Genomic DNA, 17,788 nt, shown 5'->3' with positions numbered 1-17,788 from the left:
TACAGGAAGTAGTCTGAAGGCACCCAGGTTAAGCTTAGAAGTATGGATATGTGGTGCATATACAGGCACATACCTTGTATTTGGAGGACTATGTATATTTGGAGCATCTGTTTTTCTATCTGTACAAAAGTGCAATTGATAAATGTACTGGGTTTGGCATGGTATGCATTGTTTTTTGATGTTTACAAACGTTTATAGTCCCAGTGTTGTTCACAAATATTTGTACTACCACATCCAGACCTCTGCAGCTAGCATCACAGTGCCCATGCTATCTGTAGGACTCTGGGAACTGTAGTCCAAAATATTTGTTCCAAGCACTGTTCGTGGTGTCACTTTAAAAATAAAATCTTTAGTATATGAAAGAGCTGTATCAATAACATTCCATTCCAAACTTTGATTCATCTCCTAAGACATACAGGGGTGTGCATACCTTTGAATAAAATAACTAAGCCACCTCCATATCCCAAGCTTCTCTCAACTGCATTTAAATTCTCTGTCATCAGGCATTGGAGAATCAAATGGTGATATCAAGGAGCATTAGGATTAACATGCTCTGGCAATGTGCCTGGCTACAGAGCCATGCTCTAGCCCCAGCTCTGAGGCCTGGAATCTCCTCAGCAAGGCAGCTCTGAGCTGAATCAAGTTTGACAGTGCTCAAGAAAAAGAGGGTCCCAGGGGACAGGGAAAGGGGTGAGTTGCAATTTATAAAGCCGTTTTCAGTTCGACTGCATTAGCTTTGCCTTAGGCTCCAAAGAAAGGCAAAAGGAAAGCACAGAAAAGAAAAGGGGAAGGGAAATGAGAGGGGAAAACGTGGGGGGAAGCATAAAGCTGTAATTGCAATTGCTGGAATTCACTTTTAATGTTAGCGGCTGAATACAGTAAACACACTGGTGCAATCTAGGGAACAAGCATTGATTTTTGCAAGTGTTCCAGTGAAAAGCTTCAATCAATTTTGTTCTGTCAGAGACTTTTGCCTCTTGGCCTCCAATTACTCAGCTTCAGCCTCACCTTCCTCTAGTACTAAGGGACTGATCATTTAAAATTAACACAGAGATACACTCATACGCATACACCAATTCACTGGTTATGAGAAGAATGATGGAGGAGACTGAGAAAACTCTCTGTGTACAGCAGTTTTTTAAAAAAATTCCCACAAGATAATTGGCATCTCAAAATGCAGATTTGAAAGGAATCCAAGGGAATCATAATAGAACTACTGTAACATGGTGCTTGTAGTCAAACACCACACTGCAAGAGAAGAACTAAAGTAAAGGTGAGAGATTATGGGCCTTATCACACGTGAAATAGGAGCTCCAATTCGAAGTGAGGGGGGAGCAGAGTCACTTTGGATCCAAGGCAATTCACGTGATGTATTATCATACCTGAGGAATAAAACTGTGGTCTCTACTTGGGCAAAGTGGAGTGAGTGCACATTGTATTACCACACCAGAGGGATTCAACAATTCGAACTGGCACCCTTGCGTATGCTCAGTGGGGCTCTGGATGCTGTCATCCTTCCCTGTCCCCTCCTTAGCTTTCATCCTTCATTGGGGTGAAGGAGGAGGCAGGGGATGGTGGGACAGGTGGCAGGGTGCCAGAAGGGGCAAGATCAGGGTGAAGGAGCAGGCAGGGGATGATGGGACAGGTGGCAGGGGGTCACTGGGAGTGAGATCAGGGTGATCTTCCACTCCAGACAAATTCAAAGTGAAATAGAAGTGAGCTTGGAAACAATTTTTGTGAATTCGCTTGTTACCGAATTCACAAAAATGAGGAGTCACTCCAAATTGACTGTGGATCCACCTCAGAACGACCCCCCATAGAAAGTAATCATGTCTGATAATACATCATGTTATAGCATGAATACGCATGGCTGGACCCGCAGTGACTCCGGATCTGAGCTGCAAAACCCCTTGTGTGATAAGGCCCTATGTGAAAGAGCAGAAAAGGGGAAAGAGTGATACTGGAGTAACAGGAGGCCTGTATTAACCTATAGCTGGTCTATACTTTGTAGCATGATTATAGACATGCCCCCAATTACCCTATTTCTACATAGGTGAAGGGAAGAAACTGCCAGAAAATGGCTGAGGGGCTTTGAATCATAGGGAGAAATTCAGAATACTGGGGAAGAATACTAATTCAGGGTGGAGGACATATCTTGCATGCATGCATTTCTGAAGTTCAGTCTCTGACATCTCCAAATGATCAATGAGAAGGCAGTTTGAAAGAATCTTTCCCTGATATCCTGTAGAGCTGCAGAAGAAACCAGCAGAGTACAAGATAGCTGTCTAGGTTTCCATGCAAGCTAGCGATGATGTAACTTATAGTTAGGAAGAGAAAGAGGTTTGTTCTGTTTGCATTTTAATATGAATGTGCCCCTTTTCATAAGACTAATATAAGAAATGAAATTTGTTAGTCTTTTGAAATTTGCATTTTTTGAGATAAATGAGTATTTTTACTATAAAGTGCACATAAAATATCTACAATTTTAAGGTATTTTTAAAATGTATCTTATATGTGGAAACAAGAAAGCACAGAAACATGACTGAAGACATGTGAAACTGACCCAATCAAGTAGTATGTGCCACCCTTAAATAGCCCGATCTGGCTGAAACATGGGCAGCTGCATGCTGCCCCTTCAGGGCTGTCTGTACAACCCCTAAATCTTCTTTCCCTGCCACTGTTCCATATTGTGTTGATAGCAAAACTTCGGCTTTAGTAATATGGACTTTTTGATATCTGTATTAGGAAAATCCATCCCCAGCAAATGCACCCATTTTTCAGAAAGCACATGAAAACTCAAAACAGCATCACCTGCAATATCACCTATCACAAATTATTGGAGACAAGATATCTCAGCATTTGCATTTCTGTCACTGTCATTTGGACTAAACTTCAATATTCTCACCTTCAATCAATCCTCAAAGCCAGTCCAGTCTCTTCTCTTCTCTATCAATCTTCTTCCCATCAATTCCAGCCATAATTCTTGAACATCTTACTATTCTGAATTAATGGTATTCCTACTTCTTTTTATATACATCTTCTGTCACTTGGCCAACATTACAGGAAGCTAATTTGGGGTTTTTTTGAAATTTCATTGGCTTTCTTATAGAAGCAAGAAAGCAGATTGAGTTGCAAAATGACTTAAAGGCTTAGTGCACCCATGAAAGCCAACATATGGCTTGTCATCCTTAGTTTAGCTGCCTTTTGGATCTCAGTATGAGAGTGTGAATTTAACCCTGATCATAACCAAGTTGTGTTTATTCAGCATCTGTTTTATTTGGTTAGAAGCAGGACTACAAAAATGAAAAGAAAACAAAATAGCTCAATTTGAAATGCGTGTCCATATGGATCTTATGGAAACTTCATTTCATGTATATTCTGTTAGTTTGGTTGTATTGGATAAATGTTTCACAATCCATTAAAACCTCCCCCACTCCCACATTTTTGTGATGTTTTATCAATATGCCACTAAGTGAATCAATATATAGAATCATTTATAGAATAATATATAGTACATGCTTAAAAGAACTGAGATGGGTGCACCTCATACCATTACAGCATTGAGGTAGACAGGCCCTTATTCTATCCTGTCCAAATGCACATTCTAAAACTCTTGTTTTCCACACACACAGCTTTAGCATCTGTCTACTCCTTTTTTTTTTTTTTAAGCTGGAGGGATATCACCTGCTAGAGTCTCAGATAGTCATCTCATTCAAGAACGTAAAGGAATTTTCCAACAATCTCTTATCATTAGTTCCAACGGATAAAGTATCAGTGACTAACCACTGATACTCATCTTGGTAACACAGAGCCAGTGGAGATGGGCAGGAAAAAATGGCTCAATCCTGGATTTTCTGAAAGCGGATTGAACCCAACACTGTCCTCATGGCCTGCTCTCAAGGTGGGCTGAATGCTCATGGGCTGTCCACACCATGCAGCGTCCAGCTGTGATGCACATTTTTCCCCACTGCCTCCCCACCATGCATGTGCACCATCATACAAACACACTGCCTTTGACATCCAGTTACCTCCCTCTTCCTGCTCAGATGCCATTCCCTTGAACACAGTTGTATGTGCAATGCATTGCCTGTATAGTGCATTGGTGTGCCAAGTGATACATTGACAAAGCACAATCATGCCCCCCCATACATTCCCCCTCCCCCCCATCCCCCCCCCCCCCCATTGGATTGTCTGGTTTGTGTTTGTTGTCATTATATCCATTGCATTATTGGTGATTGCACTTTTGCAATCTGTTTCCGGACTTTTCTCCATCCCAGCGTGTCCTTGCAGCGGCCGGTGAGCGGAACTTGGAACACCTGGGGGGGGAGGGGGAGATAGGGTGCGACGGTGAGAGCGGCGCACATAAAGCCGGGCTGCCTGGTCTCCTCCTCCGTCATGCCCCCTTGCCTCCCGGACTTCTGCTTGGAGCTGTGTTTGTTGCTGCCGGGTGGTCTCCTGGGTTTGTTAGAGGTGCGCAACTGCGCACCGGCCCAGGAGCCGCCCACGGACTGTTTCTGGACTTTTCTCCATCCCAGCGTGTCCTTGCTGCGCAGTTGCGCCCATCAGAGACTGCACGAGGGCAAGGGAGACGCACCTGTGCTGGCATCTAGACAGAGAATGATTGTGGTGTCTTTTCTCTGTCCTCATTGCTGCACTGCAGGGGGAGGGGGAGGATATGGCTGTGGGGAATGTTTTGGCTGGGGAGGCAGAGGGTAATCCTCCTTGCACGAGCGGAGCTCCTATTGAGGTAGTGTGGGGCAGGGGGAGGTATGGCGGTAGGAGTGTGGACCAGCGTTACAGGGGAAGGCGAGATCAATGCTTAATATCTATCTCTCCTTCCTGTCCCTCTCCTAACCAAAGGGACCTGAGGGTCATTCCAACCGTACCACAAACCCTGTCTCTGCTCCTGTGCAATGCCAGGTCTATTAAGAACAAGTCCCACATTATTTACGACCTGCTCGAGGATAACAACTGTGACCTGGATTGGGCCTAAGGGGGAAGCTGTGTGGGCTCAGGCCCTACCTGCCGGGTACTCAGGGGGGGCCCGGGCCGGGGTGGGGGGGGGGGGGGGGGGGGGGTGTTGCCTTGGTGCATAAGAACCCCTTGTCTTTAACCAGGAACCATGTTCGTCAAGCTTCCTATATCGAGTGTATTTACCTGACCCTGAGGGCCAAAGACAGTCTAGGGATTCTGTTGGTCTATCGGCCACCCCATGCGCTAACAGACTCCCTTAACAAGCTGACACAGTTGGTCTCGGAGCTGATGCTGGAGTCCCCCAGGCTTCTGGTCCTGGGAGATTTCAACATCCCCTTCGCGGCCAACTATGTTCTATCCGGTGTGGCTCGGGAATTTGTGGATACCATGACAGCCATGGGCCTGTCTCAATTGGTCTCAGGTCCGACACATTCTGCAGGCAATACACTCGATTTGGTCTTTTGTATGGACATGGAAATTCCGTGGGCGGAAATTACTAATATTTCCGCTCTGTCATGGATGGATCATTTCCTGGTGGAGGCAAAAATCAGGACATCTACCCAGATCCCTCCCAGGGGTGGCGGACCTATTAGAATGGTCCACCCTCAAAGGCTAATGGAACCCGAAAGGTTCCAGGAAGCCCTTGAGGGGTATATGGTTGGAAATGACGGCGATACTGTTGATGCCCTGACCAACATCTGGGACATTGATCTCTCCGGGGCTATACACAGCATCGCTCCTAAGAGTCCTCTCAGGCCTGCTTCCAAAAAGAAGCCTTGGTATACGGAAGATCTCCGGGCAAGGAAGCGGGTGCTGCGACGACTAGAGCACGTCTGGCAGAAACACCAGCGCTTACCCGACAAGGCTCTCCAAGACCATCTTTTGGAGGACTATGGAGAGGCGATACGTGCAGCTAAGTATTCGTTCTATGCTGCACGTGTTGCGTCCGCAGAGTCGCGTCCAGCAGAGTTGTTCAGGGTTGTGAGGGAGCTAACTCAGCTCCCTCCTGCCCCGAACCAGATCCTTGAACCTTCTATGGCCTGCTGTGACCAATTTAACAACTTCTTTGTGGATAAAACCTCTCGGATAAGTGAAGGTCTTGATACCAGCATTAGAGCAGAGTCCAGAGTAGAGGCATCCAGAGCTTCCGTGGACTCGATTGTACTGGATCAGTTTGAGCCTGTTAGTACCGAGGATGTGGACAAGATCCTTAGAAGTGTTAGGAAGACAACCTGCTCTCTCGATCCCTGTCCCTCGTGGTTAGCAGCTCAGGGGGGACCGGTAGTAACTGCAATGTTACACCGGATTATTAATACTGTACATCCTTGAGGAAAGGGCAATTTCCAGCTAGTTTGAAATTGGCCATCGTAAAACTTTTGTTAAAAAAGCCCTCCCTCAACCCCCTGTTGTACAACAATTATCGGCCAGTCTCGCTGCTACCATTTTTGGGGAAGGTGATCGAGAGGGTGGTTGCAATCCAGCTTCAATCGATCTTGGATGAAACGGATTATCTAGACCCATTTCAAACCGGTTTTCGGGCGGGTTACGGGGTTGAGACTGCCATGGTCGCCTTGGTCGATGATCTCCATCTGAGCATAGACAGGGGTAGCGTGTCCCTGTTAGTGCTCTTGGACATCTCAGTGGCTTTCGATACCGTAGACCATGGTATCCTTCTGGAGCGCCTGGTAGAGGTGGGAATCGGTGGCACTGCGCTCCAGTGGTTTCGATCCTACCTCTCTGGAGGTTCCAGATGGTGCAGCTGGGGACATGTGCTCCGACAAGAGGGCCCTTACATCTGGGGTTCCTCAAGGAGCCATTCTGTCTCCCATGCTTTTTAACATTTACATAAAACCGCTGGGAGAGATCATCCGGATTCATGGGGCGCAGGGTTATCAGTACGCTGATGACACCCAAATAATTTTCTCTATGTCTCCGACTGATGCAGTGACCAGGGAGGGCATCTCTCCTCTCGTGACTTGTCTGGAATCGGTAATGGGCTGGATGAGGGAAAACAGACTCAGCCTGAATCCAGAGAAAACGGAAGTGTTCACGATAGGTTCTCCTGGCCTGGGAATGGCGGTGGTTCCACCTGTCCTGAACGGGATTACGCTTCCTGTGAAGGACTCAGTACGCAGTCTGGGGGTGCTTATTGACTCGTCGCTCCATCTTACTTCTCAGGTGGATGCGACGGTCAGGAGCACCTGTTATCAGCTTCGGCTGATACGCCAGCTGCGTCCCTACCTGGACCGGAGGGACCTTGAAACTGTAGTACACACTCTGGTAGCCTCTCGATTGGACTTCTGCAACGCGCTCTACATGGGGCAACCCTTGTACCATACCCGGAAGCTGTAATTAGTGCAGAATGTGGCAGCACGACTGGTCACCGGTACTTCCAGGGCCAGTCACATAACACCTGTGCTTAAAGACTTTCATTGGCTGCCTATTGGCTTCCAGGCGCAATACAAGGTGTTGGTTATTACCTATAAAGCCCTAAATGGCTTGGGCCCAGGGTACTTGGAGGACCGCCTCTCTCCGTACAATCCGCCCCGCACACTCAGATCAACTGGGCAGCAATTACTAAGAGTTCCAGAGGTCAGATTAGTTACTACCACCAGGAGGGCCTTTACCACCTCGGCCCCCAACCTCTGGAACTCGCTACCCGCCGAGCTCCGCTCGGCCACCTCCCTGGCCCAATTTAAGAAGGGGTTGAAGACATATCTTTTCGAGCGGGCCTACCCCTGAGTCTACCCCCCAGTATACTCTCTCTCCCCTCCTTCGTCAGCTGGTTGAGCTGGCATGAGTTTGCTTGTTTTTATTGTAATGTTTTTAATGTATTTTAATATGTTTGATTGTATGGATTGCTTGTTGTACACCGCCCTGATTTCTAGAAGGGCGGTATAGAAATAAAATTTTATTATTGTTGTTGTTGTTGTTGTTGTTGTTGTTGTTGTTTTGCTCAAGTCCTGTACTCTTTATATGCCAGTGCAATGAGCACGTTTTCTGCCTTGAGTTGGAGTGTCCCAGCTTGTTTTTGTTCCAATTTTTAGCCCTGAATCACAGCTTCATTTTGCTTTCCACCTAGTTTTGCCTTGTGCATCATCTAAACACAACACCTTCAAAGTGGTTAGAAGCCACTTTATTTGGACAGCATGGAAGACCCCAAAGAAAGTCAGTCAGCATCCATAATAATATTTTGGAAAAAATAATGCCAGCTGCTTGGTGGAAAAATATTTAGCAGTGGTATAGCTCAATAATTGCCTTGACACTGTTGCAAAAACTCCTATAAAGATTTCACAGAGAATTCAGCTATGATATTCCATTTGGTGTCTAGTGCAGGAAGATTCAGTAGTAAGGAATAAATTCTAGACGAAGCAAAAGAGTGTGCTGCTTGTAGCACTTTGCATTTGATCTCTGTTTCTTATAATTTGACCCCTGGATCTGCATATATTTGTTAATCAGACTGAAAGAACAAAGCAATAGAGAATGGTGGCAGAGGAAATCAGAGTGAGAACAAACATTGAATTATTATTTTTTTCTTCCTATAAGATGAGCATCAGGGAAGATGAAAGATTTTCTCCACATGGGAATAAGGCCATGCTTCACTTCTAAATTGAGTCTAATAATTTCAAGCATATCTGGCAATCTGAATAAAACCAACCTCAAGAAGACAGTACAACAGAAGATAAAGTCCAGAATGTTATGGCAGCATTGCCACCAATTTCAGGCTTCCTGCAGATCAGAGCCAGGGAATACGTGGACTCCAAAAGTTGTGCAGCCCCAATCCCCATCTAACACAGCCGAAAGTGAGAGATCATAACAGTTGCAGTCTAACATCTGGAGGACCATTCCCAACCCTTGCAAAAGACAAAGGAACATTATTTCAACAGTGGAGAAACAAGATAGTGTTTCTGACAATTTATTTGCAGTGGGAGGACAAAGCAGTTGTGTCTTGTTTCCCCAGGATCTTAGACTGAGTGGATCAATGATGGTAGGCAGCAGTCCAAGGTCTCGGCCATCTGACAATGTTGAGTTCAGTATTGTTTTAAGATGGCAATGTAGCAAAATCAAAGTCATCCAGGGTTAAAGCTAAGCAGTCATATGATAGATATAAGCATCAGAAACCAAAGGGTGCTCATCAGTGGTTTATCTTCATCTGTCTTGGTTTCTGTTTTGGGCCTAGTGTTGTTCAACATCTTTATAAATTATTTAAATGATGGAACCAAAGGCATGTTTATAGTTAGCAGATGACATCAGATTCGAATTGCTATCCAATACCCCAAGAATCCAGGATCCGAATTCAAATGACCTTGACAGATCGGAGGAGCACAGCTACAGGTAACAAATTTCATTTCAGTGTGAATAAATGTAAGGTGTTCCATTAAGGTAGGAAAAAATGATATGCACAAGTATAGAATGGGTGACATTTATTTTAACAATAGTACATGAAGAAGAAATCTAGAGGTTTTGCTAGACCACAAGCTACACCTGAGTCAACAATGTGATTATAGTCTCCAAAAAAGCCAATGCAAACAAGCCAATTCAGGACTACATAAACAAGAGTATATTGATCAAGGAAAATAGTAGTGGCACTCTATTCTGCTTTGGTCAGACCTTACCTGGAATACTGAATGTTTAATTTTGGTCTTCACAAAGAAGAATATTGACAAGCTGAAACTTGTTCAGAGGATGGTGACCAATATTGAAAATGAGGTCTGGAAATCAAGGCTTATGAAGAGGGATGTATGGTATGCTGAGCTTGTAGGAGAGAAGGCTAAGAGATGATATGATAGTCATTTTTAAACAAATGACAGGATGTAATATAAAAGATGCAGCAAGCTTGTTTTCTACCACTCTAGAACACAATCCAATGGCTTCAAATTACAAAAAGACTTTCCAACTAAACATTAGGAAGAACTTCTTAACTAAAAAAGCCGTTTAACAAGGGTAAAGACTGTGTTGGAGGGTTGGGGACTCTCTTTGAGAGGTTTTAAAGAGAGTTGGTTGGGATATCTCTCTCTTAGTTAACTATTTCTGCAGGGCAAGTAGCTGGACTAAATGACCCTTGCACTCCCATCTAAATCTATGTTTCTATAATCCAAAATGTCCATAAAGATGTTCTACCTGGTCCTTTAACCTGAGCTGAGACTTTTAAGCAGGAGTTACCAAAAGCTCCAGCACTCAATCTGAAATGTAGTAGAGGTTCTAGAAGAAGTCCTCCTTGTGAGCAGATTACTATACAAGAGGAGTTATTTGCTGCAGCAATATTTGAATTCACTATGAAGACTAAGTGTGAAGTTTGTCTCTTTAGGTCTTGGTAGCCTAGAATCATTTTCCCTCTATGTCTGAACTCTCTGCTTCCTGAGGGGGTGAACTTTCAGCTGTGGCTCTCAAGGACCCAGGCAGTTTCTGGGCATCATAGGTTCATGGTGATCCTGAGCCCATATCCCAAAAAGCAATCCTTTGGTAGAAGCATGACAAGCTAATAGTAATGACATTGGTTGTAAACAGGTGCAGAAAATAATTCTCTGATACTAAAGGAGGTGGCACTTCTTCTGCTTTGCAATTCATTCTTTTTCATCTCAGCAAAGTGGTAAGGCTCTCACAATGGGTAGGCTTTCATATTACCTAATCAGATTATTTATGTGCCATGTCAGTTTTATTTTGTTCATTCATAACAAATCCATTCCATCCTGTTTCTGTGTAATCTCCAAGTTTCAGGGTGTGAAATTCAGCACAGAAGGCTTTTAGATTTAATACAAAAGTTTATAGTAAAATCGGTTTTATACAAAACAGAATTTTTAAAGAAAAATTGCATTGCCAAACTTGGAGAACTATGGTATTGGGAGGATAACTGTTGTGAGCTGTACATTCATTAGTTCAGGAGCTGCAAGACAGGTCAGTTTGCTGCCAGATGTAGATGAAATTTTAAGCATTCCTAAGAAGCCTACTGCAGAAAATATATTTCACTTACCTATATATGGCTTCAGTTATATTGTTTTCCATTTCTCTCTTCTTTGGGTACTTACTAGTTCAAGACACTCTTTACAGTAGGCACTTTAAACTTGTGGTCTGTAGATCTGTAGGGAGCATATGGATATGTTGCAGAGGATAGCATCTAGAGAGAGTGTGGCCATCTATGGAACCCCATATAGTTTGAATTGAACCCCCAAAGATCAGAATGCATGCTCATGGCCTGAGGCTCCCCACCTCTGGTCTAGAAAAGCCAGTTATATTCAGATGAGTTTGATGAGTGTGACTCACAGTCAATTTCACGTGGCTGAACATCATATTAGACTGGAACGATCCTCTTCACTGATGGCCATTCAACAGTGCCCACCATCAGCAACTTGGCTATGACATAATTACCCATTGATTGAGTGCAATCTGTCATCCCTTTCATGGAAGCTTTTCTTCATGAAGGAAGAAATAGACTTACCTGTAGAGGACTCACAGCAGGTGCCTGACAGCCATCCAAGCCCTCGTTCTGTTCTACAGGTCAGGTCAGGTTCAGAGCAGCAGGATGAGCTAACTTCCCCCAGTCCAAGAAGTGAATGCTCAGGCGTCTGGCCCAGACTATTACCCTAGATGCTATGAGAGGCTACAATCAAGGCATCAGGAGGAACACAGCTAAGGAACATGCTCTTTAAACACTGCCTGAGATCTGGTTGGTGGCTCAACTTGCTGTTTATAAAAGTCAGCTACCTTGGTGAGAAGAACGTCAGTCCTCCTCCTTGAGCAATAAGAATGTGAAGGTACTTCTTTTATTTGTTTCACAGCCCCCATGCTTTCTAACAACTCAGCTACAAATACTCCCTAGAACACTGACTCTATTACTTTCTTGATTCTGAACTGTTTGACACTGTTTATCTCTTGCCCCTGACAATGGTTACTGACTGTTAGCTTCATGGTGTTTATCCCACAGAGGCTTTTGGGGGGGTTTGCGGCTCAGATCCAATGTGACTGTGGGTCCACAATGCGAATTCACATCATAATGTGAATGTGTTATCAGACGCGATTCCTTTCTATGGGCTCTTCTTCTGTGGCGCTTCTGCAGTGATTCCAAAGTGACTCCTCATTTAGATGAATTCGTAAAAAAAGTGAATTCACAGAATTCGCTTCCAAGCTCACTTCGATTTCACTCTGAATTGGTCAGGTGTGGAATGCAACTTTGCTTCTGCTTTGGTACACCACCACAAACCTTGCGGGTTGCAAATTTCCCATGATGGGGTGCTACAATTTTCCCCCATTTCCTTTCAGTGGTCCTTTCACTTTCAGGGCAACCGGGGGGGGGGCGTTGTTCGCTCCATTGTTGCTGGGATAAGGCTGAAACCTTTCCTGGGAGTTATGCACTTGTTACACATTTTCACGTTATAACGTGAACTGGGCAAGACCCTGCTTTTCACCTTGGGCTTCCTATACCTCCTATCTGCAATGTGGGGGGGCTATGGTTTTCTTCCATTTCCTATCCCCCACAGATGCATTTCCTGGTTGCTATGTTGGAAGAGGAGGTGTGTTTGTAGGGCAGCTCATTTTTTGGGAATATATACATGTGTGTATGTGCGTGAATGTGAATATACAGGTCTGTCTGTCTGTCTGTCTCTGTGTTGAAATTGCTGAAATGGAAATGGCTCATGGACCCTGGATTTATGACCCTCAGTTACAGTTAACACACCACTCCTGAGTGAAAGTTCAATGTTGTAGCAACCAAATGAGCAAGTAAAGGGATAGTACCACCCATCTGAGCGGGGCAGAGAGATATTCATTGACCAAGCATGTGAATCTTCATGTGAAAGAGGACCACATACACTTCACTTCAGTGACCTTTAACAGAATGCAGACATTGGGCATCAGACAAATATGTTCAACTGCTTCCACAGGGGAACTTGCACACATATAAGACACCAATAGGATTATGGTCCTTGTGCCCAACTTTATTTCATCAGAACCAGATTCAGAAATTTCCAAGAGCTGTGCTGCCATCTTCTCTGCCAGTACCATCTGCAAACCTGAGTATTTTGGATGGACTATGGGGAAAGAAAAGCTAGTGTTATTGGTTGTATCTCTTCTTCTTCCAGCTAAACTCAGTGCAACCCCAGTTTCATGGGAAATGGTTGAACTAACCTTAACATTTGATTGCCCTTATCCAGAATGGGTACTATAGAACTCAAGCTTAATAATTTGAAATGCTGAACCTTCACATCTCAGTGTGAGAAAATGAAACTTCTTGCACAAGTTTTGGTCTTAAATGAATACTTAGGGACTCCAATGTATCAATATATAGCCTGTGAGACTAGAGGATACTGGCTATTTCAGAGCAAGCAGCTCTGAAAATAGGCTCCACATGTATAAATGCTGAACTCTTTAAATCTCTGAAGTCCACTAATCCTGGTTATAACTGAGACCTATTTTTGGATCTTTACCCCAATGGCCACAGGTACTGCAGTCTTATCCAGAGTTTGAAGTTCTTACCATCATGTCTTGCAAGAGTCTTAAGATATTGGCAAAGCTTGGGAAAGATTTTTTTTTTTTTCGTATTACAACTCACAACACAGCCATGCTGGCCCTAGTTTTCTGGGAGTTACAGTCCAAAAAGAGGTAATTTTCTCTACAAGCTTTGGATAATGGTCCTTAGAGATCCTCCCTGCTAAAAATTGACTGCTTTTTTTTAGGAATGATAACTGGTTAGCTCAGTTGCTCATCATGTGCCCCTTAAAACTGTTTTAAGATTTCTCTGTTTGAAATATTTCTAAATCACCATTCATCCAAATGGGTTTCTGGATGGTATAGAAAGTCATAAGTAATACTCATCACATGAGTGTAAATAAAGTAAAACATCAATAACAAACACAAAGAAGATAAAATTATACAAACTGCAGGGCAGACAGACACAACCATACCATTAAAAATGCCTTGGCCAGAAAAAAATGTTTCTTAATTCAGCCTTGCTTTGTTATTTGCATGTCATGCATAGCTTTTTGCCAGCCAAAATAGAATGCTATAAAAGAAACATTAATAATTATTAATTTATATTAATATTTACCATTTTATGTCTCAAATGGATTGAGGTCTGAAAGCTGTGTGGTGCATATCAATTTTTGTTCTATGTGGGCACATTTATAAAGGTTGCCCTGGTTAGTATAACTGGAGTTGTGTTGGCAAGGAATTCTGAACTGCAGATTTTCCTTTTTAAGCTAGAAAAATTAGCTGGATACAAGTAAGGTTTTTAAAAAATTCTATTTCCTGTTCTTTTCCCTGGCCCATACACACATACAAGCTGAAGATTCACATCTAATTTATTTGTTTGAAAATAGCAAATCCATAAGAGCAAAATGAGATTATAAAACCAGTTTTCTCAACATCATTAACCTTTCATAATTGGTCTATTCACTGCTCATTAAAAGCCACCAGGTACTTTTGACTCTACTGGGTAGGTAAGCAAGTCCAAACCTGAGATTGTTTGCAAAGACAAATAGTTGTTTCCACATTGTATTTGACCCGTTATTGCCATCCGTTTCAAGTCCTCTTAGAATGGGAAGATTTAAGCTAAAAATTTACTTCTGAAGGAAATGCATTCATACTTTTGTGCTGGAATGCATCCGAGGAAGTAGTCTGAAGTCTATGAAAGCTCATGCTGCCAACTTCTTTATTTCAGTTAGTCTCAAAGGTGCTACAAGATCTCTCTGCATACTGATCCTACAGACTAACATGGCTGTATCTTTTCATTTGTGTAGGAAGCAGTTTGCGAGAACCTCCACTTTCTTTACAGGACTATGTTCCGTGTCCATTTTGGAACACTGAAAGAGAGCTTCTGGAGCAGGTGGGCCATATACCTCCCCCCTATTACCTACTTTTTCAAACAGGTTTACCTGTTTTCTAAAATCCAATTGGATTCTAGATTTTCACTCTCCACCTCCACCATCCTCTGTTTTCCAGATGTTCTGCTCCTAGGAAATATAGAACTGCCATGTAACTAATAGGATTAGGCCGGTCACTGAGGACAAGTAAAAGAAATACATTCCCTCACAGTGTGATGGAGTTTCCTTCTTTGGAGGTTGTTGAACAGAGGCTAGATGACCATCTGCTGGGGGTGCTTTGAATCTATGTTCCTGCATGGCAGGGTGTTGGACTGGATGACCCTAGTGGTCTTTTCCAACTCTATGATCCTATTCTATGATTCTAATACTGACAGAAGGAATTGCTGTGATTTGGAATTAGCTTCATTTTTTTCTTATGGTTATCATCACATAACCCAACATCATTGGGTGTTTTTTTTGGGGGGAGGGGGGTTAGGGATGAGGATTGATGTCTAGAAGAAACAGCATGTCAGAGCAGCATGTGTCTGAATGTGCTGGGCAGTTACAAATGTTTTCTTCCCCTTTTGAATGCTTCTTATATGTGTACCTGTGATAAACAGAGAGCTAAGTAAGAACTGGATCACACCCCTGTGATTGGATCATACACTTGTCATATTTGATTTCTGAAGAAGACAGCCACCTTTAAGAAAACTTTGACTGATGGGATGTATAATAGCCAACAGAACATCACCTGTATATCCTGCAGTGTAATTTATGTCATTAAATGCAGACACCCAGGCTGTTACCCTTGACCTATATATGTGCTTCAGGTATTCCAAGTCTGAAATCCTCATCAGAACATTAGAATAACCAGGACCAAACATTTTAATTCAAAAGATGATGGTCTATTTGATTTCTCAGTGATGGGAATATAAGCACCATCACATGCAAGAATTTGGGGGTTGGGGCAGGGGGAAGGGGAACTTTTGGACTCTTAGATTTGACAAACTAGCATCTCACTGCTTCGGTCTAGAAGATGGCATCGGAAGTCATCTATAAATTTTGGAATATTCCATCTCCTTTATTATGTAACTTCTACCTTAGGTTCAGATTACTTTTTTTTTTCAGGAGAAGGTGAAGAAAGTGGAACTGTCTTCCCATAATATTCACATATCGTTTTATTAGTCACTCTAATATGTATGTATCTAAAGGGTGGAACAGACAAGCATAAAAGAGCAGCCCAAATCCACTCCAGCCAGAAGCAGGTCAGAATCACATGGCCCACATGGCCTGCTCCCAAGTGCTCCCTGTGGATGCAGGGGCCAACCAGTGCCACCAGAGTTGGACTATCCCTGCTCCTTTTTGATCCAGTCCTAAGGACTGGAGCGCAGCATCATCGTGTCTTCCGGCTGCTTTGGAGGCATACGTTGCTTAATCAGCATGCCTCCAAAGCAGCCAGAAACCACTCCATTCGGCTCATCTGTTCGGGCCCTATATCTCAATCCCAGTTCCCTGAGTGCTGATTTTCATGTAGCCAAATCAGCTTCCATGTACATGTGAAAGATATGAGCAGACATATAGGAATCCCAAGTTTTGCAAAATGCGAAGCAGTCTTTAGGGCACAGAACTGTGTGATCTGTTGTCTATATATGCCCCCAAGGGCTTTTATGTGGCTGGCAGGTGGTCCCCTCACAAAGAAATTGCCCATCCATTGTCTAGAATGTGTGGGCTGATCTGATATTGCTTGTGCCTTGGACGTTTGTACAGTCCACCCTCCATATCCATGGACTTGCCATGCATGGATTTCAGCATCCATGGATGGCAAGCCTGCATGGGAAGGTGACAAAGGAGGAGGAAGAGGAGGAGGGAAGAGGAGAAGAAGAAGGGAGGAAGAGGAAGGAAGAGGTGGAGAAAGAAGCAGAGGCAGTAGCACATGAGGGAGGAGTTAGAGGAGGAGGAGGAGGAGGAGGAGGAGGAAGGAAGAAGAAGAGGGAGGAGGAAGAGGAGGAAGAATGGCAGCAGCAGGGGGAAGAGGAGGAGGAGGGGGAGGAAAGAAGATGAAGAAGAGTGGAGGCAGAGGTGGGGGAAGAGGAGGAAGAGAAAGAGGAGGAAGAGCAAAGAAGAGGATTTTGCTATCTGTGGGGGAATCCGGAATGGATCCCCCATGGATACCGAGGGCCCACTGTAGTATATCTAGTTGCAAGATGCCATTATTCTACAAAGACTGATAATGTTGAAAATCCAAGGTAGCATGTGACTGTGGTCAAATACATAGAAAACAGGAGCATCTAAAAGATCAACACAGGCTGAAGCTTACATGACACATATTTGCCTTTCCTTGCTACCCCTATAGTGTCATCAAGAGGGCCTTCCTACCTGTTGAACCTGAGACACATGGGAAACAGAAGTATCTACAGGAATGTTTCCCAGGCTATCTAATGTGGAAGACCACGTCATTCTGATATGAAGGACCCCACCCCCATCCCAGTCTTCCAGGGATCAGCACCATATTTGTGCCCATTGGTTACTATCATTTGTTTCTCTCCTAGAAACTCACTAAGGATCAGCAGCCCATCATTCAAGGACTAGCACTGGTCAAGGGACTACTACGTTGAGTAGCACTGATCTAGATATTTCACACAAACTATAGCTACATGGCACAGATTTGACTCTTCTTGTTGCCACTGCAGTTCTCTAATCTGTTTGACACCCACACAGAGATGTCTAGGTGCCAAGCAGCATCTAGATTTGGCTTCTGTGCTCTGCTTTTCTGTACCAGGCAGTGAATTTTCATCAGGGACAACCACTACTATGGGATCACTAACACATACACATGTGCCCACATACACATACGTTTGAATTTCCCAAGGAAGCAAGACATTGTGCATCACTCATGCTAGGCTTCTTGTTTATAATTTAATTGGATGTTTTGGCCTTCCCTCAATGATTCCTGATTATGAACGGGACACTTTAATATATACAGCATGATATAGTCAGATGAAATAATCATAGTGGTTTTC

Source organism: Sceloporus undulatus, chromosome 4, assembly GCF_019175285.1.
Source record: "Sceloporus undulatus isolate JIND9_A2432 ecotype Alabama chromosome 4, SceUnd_v1.1, whole genome shotgun sequence".
Taxonomy (NCBI): Eukaryota; Metazoa; Chordata; class Lepidosauria; order Squamata; family Phrynosomatidae; genus Sceloporus; species Sceloporus undulatus.
This window is presented reverse-complemented; position numbering follows the sequence as displayed.